The sequence below is a fragment of the Bos taurus genome, chromosome 26, assembly GCF_002263795.3.
Source record: "Bos taurus isolate L1 Dominette 01449 registration number 42190680 breed Hereford chromosome 26, ARS-UCD2.0, whole genome shotgun sequence".
Lineage (NCBI taxonomy): Eukaryota > Metazoa > Chordata > Mammalia > Artiodactyla > Bovidae > Bos > Bos taurus.
The window spans coordinates 15,674,427-15,688,148 of record NC_037353.1 but is presented as its reverse complement, the minus strand read 5'-3'; the positions used below and the strand labels follow the sequence as shown (position 1 = coordinate 15,688,148).

Here is a 13,722-nt window from a genome sequence, read left to right as displayed (position 1 = left end):
TTTCACCCTAGATGTACATCAACAGATGAAGGGATAAAGAAGTTGTGGTACATATATACAATGAAATAATTCTCACTCATCAAAGGAACAAATTTGAGTCAGTTGAACTGCGGTGGATGAATCTAGAGCTTGTTATGCAGAGTGAAGTAGATCAGATAGAGAAAAACAAATAATGTATATTAACACATATATATGAAATCTAGAAAAATGGTACTGATGAATCTATTTGCAGGGCAAAAATAGAGACACAGATGTAGAGAACAGGCTTGTGGACACAGTGGCAGAGGGTGAGGAGAGGGTGAGACAAACTGAGAGCAGCACTAAAACATATACATTATCATATGTAAAACAGATAGCTAATGGGAGGTTGCTATGTAACACGGAAGCTCAACCCGGTGCTCTGTGACAACCTAGAGGGCTGGGTTGGGGTGGCGGGGTAGGAGGGAGATTCAGGAGGGAGGGGATATTTGTATACTTATGGCTGATTCACGTCATTGTATGACAAAAACCAATAGAGCATTGCAAAGCAATTATCTTCTAATTAAAAATAAATTTTAAAAAATCTTAGAGGTTTATCAACCAAAGTTTCTGCTTGGTGAATGGTTCTATACTCTCTGTCCTGTTATGGAGACCTTTCTGATATCTGTCTTGCCCCCCTCCCACTCTCTGGTTTCCCATTTTCAGAAGCAGAGGTGACCTAGCACACCATTCCCTAAGCAGGTCACTGTGACCTCTGCAGAGTACTAGTGAAGGAGAATGTACTATTTGCTTCCTCATCCTCCAGGGCTAACCATCAGTCTGAAAAGGAATGAAGGTGGGCACAGACAAAGCAACTGAAATGGAAGAGGGGAGGAGGCCTATACACATACAGGGATGTGCACCCTGTGTGCGAACATACCAGAGACCTAGGGACCTCCGCACACCAGATTTCAAAACGTCACGGTCTACCCTGCCAATATCCCACCCTCAAAGATGCCAGTTCCACTGAGATTTATCCGGTGGTTTGCAGGAACAGAGAGCTTCCCTGATGGCTCAGACATCTGCCAGCCATGCAAGAAACTCAGGTTCAACCCCTGGGTTGTGAAGATTTCCTGGAGAAGGAAAGGGTAACCGACTCTAGTATTCTTGCGCGGAGAATCCCTTAGACAGAGGAGCCTGGACGGTTATAGTCCATAGGGTTGCAAAGAGTTGGATACAACTGAGCAACAAACACTTTACTTTCCTTACAGGGACAGAACCACCTATACAAGTAAGGAAGAAATAGGTAATGAGATGTATCTAAATAAATAAAATAAATTTTATTCCCTGCTTCATAACTGATAATAAGAAGGTGGTAGCAGGAAGGAAGTGGCAACCCACTCCAGTGTTCTTGCCTGGAGAATCCCAGGGACGGCAGAGCCTGGTGGGCTGCTGTCTATGGAGTCACACAGAGTCAGACACGACTGAAGCGACTTAGCAGTAGCAGTAGCAGCAGGAAGGAAGGTAGCAAGTGCATTAGATAGAAGTCCCAAAGGCATTCATTCGTAGACTCAAAATTATTCCTTTAGCACATGTTCACTTTGCCATAGTGGATATCTCCACCTTCCATATCTTCCTTTCCATGGACTCTTCTTTGCCTAGAGAGATTGTCCTTAAAGACAAACTAGTAAAATATCCCTTCTCCCTTAAACTCCAACTAGACTTACCCTGCATTATCTACCTTCTCTAAAAGGTAGTCTACTTTACCTGATTCCTTCCTCTATGAGTATGGTGACTATAATATCTGATCCAAAAATTAAGCCATGCATAATTCTGCTCAAATTAATAAATCAATAAGGATGTGGATGGAACAGAAAAGTAGAAACCAGGTCTGTATTAGATGACAGTGTTGATGTGGAATACCAAATTATATCTGGTTTTCTCTAAGCTCATATTTGAAAATAATTAAAATAAGGCAGGTTCTCAATCAAGCCTACAAGACCTCATTCTCCAACTTGCTGAATGGTTGAGAAAGTGACCAAATTTCCCCCAAACAGAGCCAGAATATGGCCTGAATGATGACAGAGGCAGATTTCAGTATCTGATGCTGATAATATATGTATAGTGGAACTAGCCATACATAGTAAATCTTCCCAGAAGTAACCAGGTTTAAGACATTTCAAAGTATAGCATTCTGTGGAGGAAATAAAAGTAACTCCCTAATCTTATGAAACAGCTGCTTATTTAACTAACATGCAGAGTACAGCATGTGAAAAAAACCACAAGCTGGAATCAAGATTGCCAGGAGAATATCAATAACCTCAGATATCTAGACGATATGACCCTAAAGGGAGAAAGCAAAGAGGAACTAAGAGCCTCTTGATGAAGGTGAAAGAGGAGAGTGAAAAAGCTGGCTTAAAACTCAGTATTCAAAAAATGAAGATCATGGCATCCAGTCCCATCACATCATGGCAAATAGAAGGGGAAAAAGTGGAAACAGTGACAGACTTTATTTTCTTGGTCTCCAAAATCACTGTGGATGGTGACTGCAGCCATGAAATTAAAAGATGCTTGCTCTTCAGAAGGAAAGCTATGACAAATCTAGACAGCATATTAAAAATCAGAGACATTACTTTGCCGACAAAGGTCCGTCTAGTCAAAGCTATGGTTTTTCCAGTAGTCATGTAAGGATGTGAGAGGTGGACCATAAGGAAGGCTGAGCACCAGAGAATAGATGCTTTTGAATTGTGGTGCTGGAGAAGACTCTTGAGAGTCCCTTAGACAACAAGGAGATCTAACCAGTCAGTCCTAAAGGAAATCAACCCTGAACATTCACGGGAAAGACTGATGCTGAAGCTGAGGCTCCAATAGTTTGGCCACCTGATGTAAAGAGCTGACCCACTGAAAAAGACCCTCATGCTGGGGGAAATTGAGGGCAAGAGGAGGAGTGAGAGGTTGAGACATCCAGACAGAGGATGAGATGGTTGGATTAATTCAGGAGGTAGGTAGTATTATTATGTGATACTCATATAAGGTAACCTAAGTGGTCAGCTGGGAAGTTGGGATTTGAATTAGGGTCTTTTTGACCTCAGAGTTTGTGTTCTTGATCACTCAGCATATGATCTTATGTAGCAACAGAATATTACATTGGCATTATGGATTTTAGGTGCATCACAAGTGATTTCTGTTAGTATAAGTCAACTTCCTGTGCTTGCTTACTTGGCAGTGGTCTGATGAGATGAACTCTTCAAACTCCAAAGGTAAGGATTTGACTCTAAAGAGCTGACAGTTCCGTTCTTTGGTCAGCCTGGAACCATCGTGTCAATCACAACATTACAATTACATTAGAAAGTAGCTAACAGTAATGAAAAAGTGCCCTCTCCTCTCCTTCTCACAAATTCGTATGAAAGTTCCCATGCTTGAAACCAAAATTTTTGAAAGTGTATTACACTGAATTTATGCAAAACATGGTTCCTTTGTTAATAATTTAGAGACATACTGGGTTAAACAAAGTTAAACAAGCTTTCCTTTTTCCATTTTAACTGCAAGACTTCTCAGAGCCTTTAATAATTCCCATTAGGGGAAAAACTATCATAGCACACAGTAGCTATCCTCAATTTTGCTATCTATGTCTAATATAATTTCCATGGGAATTACAGTTTCCTCAAAACTTTTGTCAACTGGGGGAAATAGGGCCTTGGGTGAGGTTAGTGGTTCCAAAGAGGCTTGGTCTGCCATATTGCCAAAGACAACATATAAAGGTTCATGTAAAGATCCAAGGGTGAGAGAGAACATTGCTTATTTTGGAAACTGCAAGTCATTGCCCAAGGCTGTAGCATATATGAACAGAGATGGAGCATCTGCGTAGAAAATGAAAGAAGCTTTATTTTCTGGAAGGCACTACAGAACAGGTGTGGCTCATGAAGGAACAATGGGGGTGGTAGGAGGTTCCAAACATATACGTGAAGAAATGTACACCTTAAACTTTTGGGTCTCTGGGTGGACCTATGCGATCGCCCGACTTTGAAGGAGGAGAATCTGGGCCGAGTCTTCCCTTGAGGGATGCTGTGGTGAGAGACATCCACTTGACCCTTGGTTCCTTCCTTCCTATGACCAGAAAGCCCTGATCTTGCCTATAAACTTCTACTCCCAGGGACTGTCTACTATTTCATTGAACTTTTTTCTAATGTAATTTTACAGTATTAAAAAGATATATCAAAATGGTATCTGAAAAATTCAGCCAGAGAACAAAATTCTAATCTTCTCATGGGCACAAACTGGTTTGGTGTTTGAGCAGTTCAGATTTTTCCAAATATTACAGTATTGTTTTTGAAAAATTAGTTCAAATTGCAATTGCAGGCAATCCTTTATTTTTTTAACTGAAGCCCTGGATTCATCAACCTCAGATGTGATTCCAATCATAAAATAAGACAGGAGAGGAAGGATGTTAATTTCTTTCTTTTATTTAAGATTCAAAGTTGACTTGCAGACACTAAATCTCAGGCAGAGTTGAAAATTGTTTTTCAACAGGGAAGTAATAGATTTAGATGGAGAAAGGTCAGCTAGTTGATGATACTTTCTCATTATCTGTTATTGGTTTTCAGAGTCACAGTCAATCTTGCAACAGCTGTGTCTGGCCCTCAATACTGCATGATTTTATGAGTTCACAAATCAATGAAGCATATTATTCCTAAGTCGTACTCTTTTTTTAAAAGGGGAAAAAACCAATATGCATAGATTGAGAATTAAACCACAGTCAGATAAAATACTTTATAAGGATGGAAGAGCCTCATGGAAGAAATATGACAGAATTCCTATTAGTAAAAAATAACTTCTGTGCTCACTCTGACTTCCAAAGAGATATAAGCCCACCATGAAAGTATAAAAAATTAGAGAAGTATAAAGAAGAAAATTAAAACAATCAATAATCCTACACCCATAGATAATCTCTGCTAATACTTTTGTTGTAGCATTTCATATTTTTTCTACAAATGTACAAAGCACTTACAAAATTAGGATCAGAACACATGCTTTTTTTTTCGAAGCAAACAAACAAAAAACCCAACTTATTCTACAGTGCACATTTCCCCAACTTTAAAACTAGTTTTCTAATATTTGATCTTAATGTCTCTTTAGTAGTCAGTGTTATGTTTACCATTTATGTCATTATAAATAACACTGTGATAGAGTTTTTAAATATATCATTATACGTGCTTATTATATTTTCCAATAACATTGAAACAGAGAAAAATTCCCCACCCACACTGGGAAATTTCCAGGGAGCGGTAATTTCTTTTCACAGCACACATTAGTCAAATGTTTTAGCCGTATTTCTCATTGATCACCTATTGTTTCTGATTTTTTGGGTAAACAAAATTAATTGAGCCAAAATTCATATGGTAAACTATAATAAGATGCCATGCTTATAGAGGAAAGTGGCATTACTGGCTCAAAGTTAACAAGAGGGAAACTCTAGAGTGCCAATGACAATCTAATGCCCTTGTACCCAGCAGGCCATTCCTGATGTGTACAGTAGATGTGAATATTTCTAGAGCAGAGCCCAAGCAGGTCACCTGAACACCAGAGTCTGATCTGGCTGAGCAACTTAAACCTATACTATTTACCCTTAAGGGATTCTGTATATCTATTTTATAATGATGCTGCTGCTGCTGCTAAGTCACTTTAGTCATGTCCGACTCTGTGGGACCCCATAGATGGCAGCCCACCAGGCTCCCCCGTCCCTGGGATTCTCCAGGCAAGAACACTGGAGTGGGTTGCCATTTCCTTCTCCAATGCATGAAAGTGAAAAGTGAAAGTGAAGTCGCTCAGTCATGTCCGACTCTTAGTGGCCCCATGGACTGCAGCCCACCAGGCTCCTCCGTCCATGGGATTTTCCAGGCAAGAGTACTAGAGTGGGTTGCCAGTGCCTTCTCCGATTTTATAATGATAATCATCAATAATAATACTAAATAAATTATAATATCATTAAATAATGTATAATAATCACTACTTACTGTATGCTAAGAGTTGCTGTAAGCTCCCTAAAGAGGTCTCACTCGGTCCTCACAACCACTTTATGCCATAGCACCCTATGCTATTACTTTTTTAAAGCTTATTTTTTTTTATTATTTATTTATTTGGGACTACCGGCTTTTATCCGAGGCATGCGGGATCTAGTTTCCTGACCAGAGATTAAACCCAGGTCCCCTGCATCAGGAGCACAGAGTCTTAGTCACTAGAAAACCTGGAAAGTTTTATTATTATTATACTTCTTTTATATTATTTTATACTCATTTTATTATTATATTCATTTTATTTATACCCTTTCCTACTATTATACCCATTTTAGCATACGGGGACAGAAGTTACAGAACTTATTCAGTATCATCCTGAGATTAGTGATGGAAGCCGTGCCACATCAGTCTGACACCCAAGTCCAGGCTCCCCAAATCACCACCCTCTCTGGCTTGAAGGATTTGTTCCTCTTAGTGTCTCTATACAACTGGATTCCTAGTAGTAGGTAAATGAGGTGGGACTCAGACCAAATGATCTAGCTGGAAGGACCTCATTCAGGGACAGCTAGGACAAATTTTCCACACCTTACAAATCAGAAAGCAGTGCCTCTAAGAGATCAAGCTTCTTGCTCAGGGTCATGGAGCTGATTATCGGCAAAGTTGGTCTCCAACTCCCAGTCAAGTATTCCCTCTCTACTCCACTGTCTCCCCTACTTAGTGTGGGTAGAACCTCAGGTGTTGTACACTCTTGGGGGGAATCTCCCCCAGAGGAAGAAAACAAGGTAATGGAAAGTATAATCCAGCGGTTACGAGTAGGGTCCTGGCAGTCACACAGGAGTGGGGCTGCAGCCCAGCTCAGGCACTGACTTGCTGACTGACCTTGGGTAAGTTCTCTACAACCATGTCATAATGATGATGGGGAAATTAAAATGAGAAAATGCATGCAAAAACGTTTAGCACATATTCAGCTCTCAGTAGTTAGCTGTTTTTTTATTGTTGTGAATTTATCCTTTAAAAGAGGAAGGAATCTTGGGGCCTTTCATCTTGGAAGTCAGATGGAGAGACTTAGTCATATATCAAACCATTTCAGGGTATGGAAATTTTTGCTTTGTTTTTATAACCTGCAACTTGTACCCTCTGGTATGGTGCCCACCATAATCAAGCATTTTTTAAAAAGATGCTCATTTATTCATAGGAAAATATCTATCACATTTTGCCATACATTTTAATAATAGATTCCCCACTTTAAAAAAGTTATCACCTCCCCACCCCAAATTTGCTGTTCTTAACTTGGCAGCTGTCCTCTCTATGAACAGTCACATCCTTTCTAGTTTGGCATCATCAGCAAACCTCATTGAAAACTCAGAAGAGTCTCAGAGTTAAATCCTTTCATGCTAAAATACTGCTGAGTTATTTATGTTCATTCTTTTTTTTTTAACTGAGATATAATTCACATATCATAAAACTCATTTTTGAAAGTATACAATTCAGCAGTTTTTCACTATGTTCATGGAGTTGAACTGTTGTCATAGTTACTTTTAGAGCATTTTTTATCACTGCTACTTCCTCTAAGGCTCAGCAAGTAAAAATCCACCTGCAATGCAGAAGACACAGGAGACACGGGTTCAATCCCACATCGGGAAGATCCCCTGGAGGAGGAAATTGCAATCCACTCTAGTACTGTTGCCTGGACAATCCCATGGACAGAGCATCCTGGCAGGCTATATAGTCCATGGGGTCACAAAGAGTCAGACACGACTGAGCAATAATATTAGAATATATGCACACACATTATCAGTCATTCCCCCTGGCCCAACTCTTATCAGCCCCTGACAACCACTACTCTTTCTGTCTCTATGGATTTGTACATTTTCTAAAGCTGAATCATACAATATGTGGCCTTTTGTGTATGGCTTCTTTCAGTTATAATATTTTCAACGTAAATCAACGTTATAGCATGAATCAGTACTTCATTTTTTATTTTGGCTAAATAAGATTCCATTTATGTATATACCAAATTTTGTCTATCCATTCATCAGGTAATGAACATTTGTATTGTTTCCACCTTTTGATGATCATGAATAATGCTATTATGAATACTTGTGTAAAATCTTTTGTGTGGGTAAATACCTAGGAATGGGATTGATGGATCATACTGAAGGATGGATCATACTGAAGACAGAACAGGCTCCATCTTGAAAGCAGGACTCCATCTTGGGCTGGACTGTGGACTTTGAGCTATATGCCCAGTATTTATGGAAACGACATACCAACTGGAAAACCAGACACACCCCGTCCCCTGGATGGAAGAGCCCCAGGGCTCGTATCTAGATTCTCCATCGCCTAAACTGCTATTGCTACTGCTAAGTCGCTTCAGTCATGTCCGACTCTGTGCGACCCCATAGATGGCAGCCCACCAGGCTCCCCCGTCCCTGGGATTCTCCAGGCAAGAACACTGGAGTGGGTTGCCATTTCCTTCTCCAATGCATGAAAGTGAAAAGTTAAAGTGAAATCGCTCAGTCGTGTCTGACTCTTAGTGACCCCATGGGCTGCAGCCTACCAGGGTCCTCCATCCATGAGATTTTCCAGGCAAGAGTACTGGAGTGGGGTGCCATTGCCTTCTCCGCCATCGCCTAAAAGAATACACTAATTATCTGTGTAACCAAATAGAATCATAAATTCTATTATGCTTATTGGGGTATGACCACAGGCCTATTGATAATTGTCCACTGTTAACTACCTAGGCTTAAGGCATACGAATCACGGGTTTAAGGCATATGTATCACTGGTTAACTTTGATTGTATCTTTCTTTTCCTTTGTTCAGACTAGTTTCAGAGAATTTGGGGAGGTGGGTTTGAACATGTACACTTAGGGTATATAAGGTTTTCACAAAAACTGGTTGGGGTCCTTGGCTAAGAGGAGACTCTGCCTTGGGCCCGCCGGTGTAATAAACTGCACTCCACCATCTGCATCGTCCTTCTGAGTGAGTTTGTTTCCCGGCACACGTGGCCACAACAATATGATAACTCTGTGTTTAGCAGTTATTGAGGAATGCTCAAACTGTTTTCCTCAGGGACTGCACCAATTTACATTCCCTCAGCAATGCACAGGGCTCCAATTTCTCCACATCCAGGTCAACATTTGTTTTCCTTAAATCTTTTTTTAAATTATAGCCATCCTAGTGAGTGTGAAGTGGTATCTTATGGTTTTGATTTGCATATTCCTAGTCACAAACGATGTTGAGCATGTTTTCATGTGCTTACTGGCCATTGGTATACTTCTTTTGAGAAATATTGACTTAAGTCCTTTGCCCAAGTTTGAATTGGGTTGTTTTGTTGTTGTTGAGTTTTATATATATTCTGGATATTAATCTCTTATCATGTATGTTATTTGCAAATATTTTATCCCATTCTGTGTGCTACCTTTTAGCTTTACTGATAGTGTTCTTTGACAAAAAAATTTTTTTAAAAAATGGAAATATAGTTGATTTACAATATTGTATTAGTTTCAGGTGTACAGCAAACTGATTCAGTTACATATATTTTTTTTTCAGATTATCTTCGATAATAAGTTATTATAAGACATTGGATATCACAAAATTTTTAATTTTGATAAAGTCCTATTTTCCATGTTTCTTCTGTTGACTGTGCTTTTGGTGTCATATCCAAAACTCATTGCAATATACAATGTCATGATGCTTTCCCTCTATGTTTCATAGCTTTAGGTCTTATATTTAGTTCTTTGATTTGTTTTAGGTTAATTTTTGTATACAGTGTAAGGCAAGGGCCCAAATTCATTTTTGTACATGTGTATCCAATTTTCCTAGCATCATTTTTGGAAAAACTTTCCCCACTGAATGATCTTTGTTGAAAATTATTTGATCATACATGCAAGGGTTTATTTCTGGGATCTCTATTCCATACTTTTGGTCTATGCTACTGCTACTGCTAAGTCACTTCAGTCGTGTCCGACTCTGTGAGGCCTCATCGACGGCAGCCCACCAGGCTCCCCTGTCCCTGGGATTCTCCAGGCAAGAACACTGGAGTGGGTTACTGTAGCTTTGTAGTAAATTTAGAAAATGGATGTGTGAGTCTTTCAATTTTTTTCACTTTTAATTTTTATTTTAAAAAGTTATTTTGGCTATTTTGGGACCCTGAAAGTCCATGTAAATTTTAGAATCAGCTTGTTAATTCCCCAAAAACAGTGGGTGGAATTTGGACTGCACTGAATCAGTAGATTACTTTGGGGAGTATGACCAGCTTAACAATATTAGTTTTAAATTCATGACCACAGGAGGTCTTTCCACTTATTGAAGTCTTTTAAAATTCTTTCAATAATGCTTTGTAGTTTTGAGTGTACAAGTCTTGAATTTCTTCTGTTAAATTTATTCCTAAGTATTATATTATTTTTGCTGCTGCTGTAAATGAAACAGTTTTTGTAACTTCACTATCAAATTGTTCATGGCCAGTGTGAATAAATATGACTGAGATTCTGTCTTGCAAGGCTGCTGAATTCACTTATTAGTTCTAATAGGAGTTAAGTGGATTCCTTAGGATTTTCTATACATGAGATCAGGTTATCTGATAACAGAGATCATTTTACTTCTTTGTTTCCAGTTGGAATACCTTTTGTTTCTTTTTCTTACCTAATTGCCCTAGCAAGACCCTCCAATAAATGTGGAACAGAAGCGATGAGAAGAGATATCTTTGTCTGGTTCCTGATCTTGGGTGAAAAATTCTCAGTCTTCCACCATAACACATTGTATTAGCTGTGGGTTTTTCACAGATGCACTTTATCAGGTTAGAGAAGCTCCCTTCTATTCCTATTTTGTTAAATGTGTTTATTGTAAAAGGGTATTGGATTTTGTCAAATGATTTTTCTGCATCTTTCGAGATGATCATGTGGTTGTTATCCATTATTCTACTAATATGGTGCGTTACTTTAATTTTCATATGTTTAACTGCATAGTTATTGTATATTAATATATCGCATATTTAAGTACAGCCTAACCGAGAAAAGCCTTGTATGAGACCAGCAGACATTTATTGTTTATCTGCAGTTCTGACCTTAACTTGGACCTGTACATTGGACAAGAACAGATGGCAAACTGGGATGTGACTGTAACCATGACTTCAAACCACAAACACTCTGATATTTTTAAAAATTATGTTTGTTTTAAAGAAAGGAAATACATATTTTAAAAATGCATGTTGAAAATTGTTGTTTGTTATCATAATCACATTTTCAACCCATGATGATATGAGTATCAATTAAAATAGCTCTATGACTTAAAAGAAAACTGGTGCATGTTATTTCTGATTTAAAACATATTATTTCAGAACTGACCTGTACCAGACTTTGGGTAGCTCAAAGTCACTTAATAAGAAAAACACACGTCGACCTGGAATTTATTTATTTATTTTTGCCCATAAAGGCAGTACTAATTGTACTGACAGCATTACTTTTTGTAACATTTTATTTAAGTATCTCCTTTAGTCCTACCAGTGACTCTGGTCTAAGTATGATTAAGTGTTAGTCAATCATTGGTGTCCAACTCTTTGCAACCCCCATGGAAAGTAGCCCACCAGGCTCCTCTGTCCATGGAATTCTCCAGGCAAGACTACTCAAGTGGGTTGCCATTCCCTTCTCCAGGGGATCTTCCTGACCCAGGATCAAACCTGGGTCGCCTGCATTGCAGGCAGATACTTTGCTGTCTGAGCCACCAGGGAAGCCCCCAAGTATGATTAAATATTTCATTTTACAGCTGAGGAAACACCAAAGGTTAAGTAACTTGCCTAAATACTCACAGGTAGTAAGTAGTGATGCCAGGAATTTGACTCAGACTCATTTGACTTCAAAGTTCATTCTCTTCCCCATTTCTTGTACTCTGGGTACCACAGCTAAAGTTATGCACAAACACAAAACTGTTCATTTCCCCTTTTCAACTAAAATGGGACCAAAACCTGAAGGCATAAGGATTCACAGTGTGTCACTTGTTGACCAAATGTTATTTCAACTCAAATCCTCAGTAAGTACTTACCACGCAAATTCAGCCTGTGGGATGTACCTTATCTAGTAGTGGACACGACTGGATAGAAACTATTTTGTATTTAATTATGCAGTATTATTTGAGTAGAAGATCTTTACTGACAAAGTCAAAGCCAACTTTAAGAGGGGGAAAAATAGCCATGCCAAAGTGGCTAGTGATAGATTGGAGGAAATTATTATTTGGTGCATTAAAATTACCATGCAAATGTCATGGAGCAGGAGCCTGGTAATCTACAAGTCTAAGCCTAACACTGTGGACCTTCCCTGAATCTGGGCTCAGGACACTACATGATCTTGGCTTTCCTCTTTACTCTCCAGAAATGACACTGATTTCTGAGTCTTCTTGCAGCTCCTGAACCTGAACTCTACAGTCGCAGTTCTCTTACCTCTCTATTTCCTAGAAATGTTCATCTCAAGATGCAACCATCACAGCTAAGCAGATGACTTTGTAAATGTGTAATTCCAGTTCTGACCTCTCACTTAGCTCCAATCCTGATGCTTCTATTGGAAGAGTCTACTTGAACAACCAGCATCTTAGAGTCAAGTTACGCAAGCTGAACTTCTATTTAGGGTGTCACCTTCACTTCCTCTGGTCCGAATTCCTGGGGACATTTGTCACCCCTCCACCTCCTGGGCTGAGTTTGCATCTGCTAGTTATTTCCAGAATTAGTCGCTTCCATCCCATTTTCATTGCTTTCTCTCAATCCACCTGCATGGACGTCTGCATCAACTTCTTGACTGTCTTCCACTATGGGATGTTGAGAAGAATCTTCACAGGACCTTTCTTAGGCCAAAGTCTAGGGGGTTAGCAAGGCCATTTGATGCTGTGACATGATGTCCATGATGGCAGTGGGACGCAGGAGAAGGGAGCCAGTTCAATAAAATGTGTAAAGAAAACACATAAAGATTTCAAGATGTTTAAGAGGGACCTCACGCTTTCTTCCTGAGACCAGCTCCTCTTTGATCTGGTATAGAACAGTCATAAGACCTGGAATGACTGTACTAAATTGATCAGTAGAAAAGATCAATATTTTGATCTTAAAATATTAAGATCTTAATACAATATTAAAAACAATATTTTTAAAGCAACGTAGCCTTTTTGCTTTTAAGTCCAAAGTAATAAAGGTACAGAAATGATTTTTTTTTTTAAGAAAAATCACAAGAATTCAGGCCCAAGTTAAGCACTAAGCAGTCACCTTTGGGCACTGTAAATTGATACAAAGGTGCTCTGCATAGCCCTGGTCCTTTTTCAATGCTGTTTTCAGAGTCTGTAGTACTGCTGTTTCGGAGAAGGTACTGGCACCCCACTCCAGTCCTCTTGCCTGGAAAATCCCATGGACGGAGGAGCCTGGTAGGCTGCAGTCCATGGGGTCTCGAAGAGTCGGACACGACTGAGCGACTTCACTTTCACTTTTCACTTTCATGCATTGGAGAAGGAAATGGCAACCCACTCCAGTGTTCTTGCCTAGAGAATCCCAGGGACGGGGGAGCCTGGTGGGCTGCCGTCTATGGGGTCGCACAGAGTCGGACACGACTGAGGCAACCTAGCAGCAGCAGTTCTGTTGTTTGGACCTCCTATAGCTTATGTTGCTATCTCCAACTCCTGGCAGAGTGCCTGCAGAAAGAAGAGGTTAGTGTCACTGAATGAACAGATGGAGAGACTGATAAACACAAGGGACAGTGACACAGTCCAGGGCCAAA

At 39.5% G+C, this 13,722-nt stretch overlaps 1 protein-coding gene across 2 annotated transcripts in view; it reads right to left on the bottom strand.

The window, feature by feature from the left end:
• Positions 1-13,722, bottom strand: part of PLCE1 (phospholipase C epsilon 1) — a 380,365-nt gene that overhangs the window by 162,038 nt on the left and 204,605 nt on the right.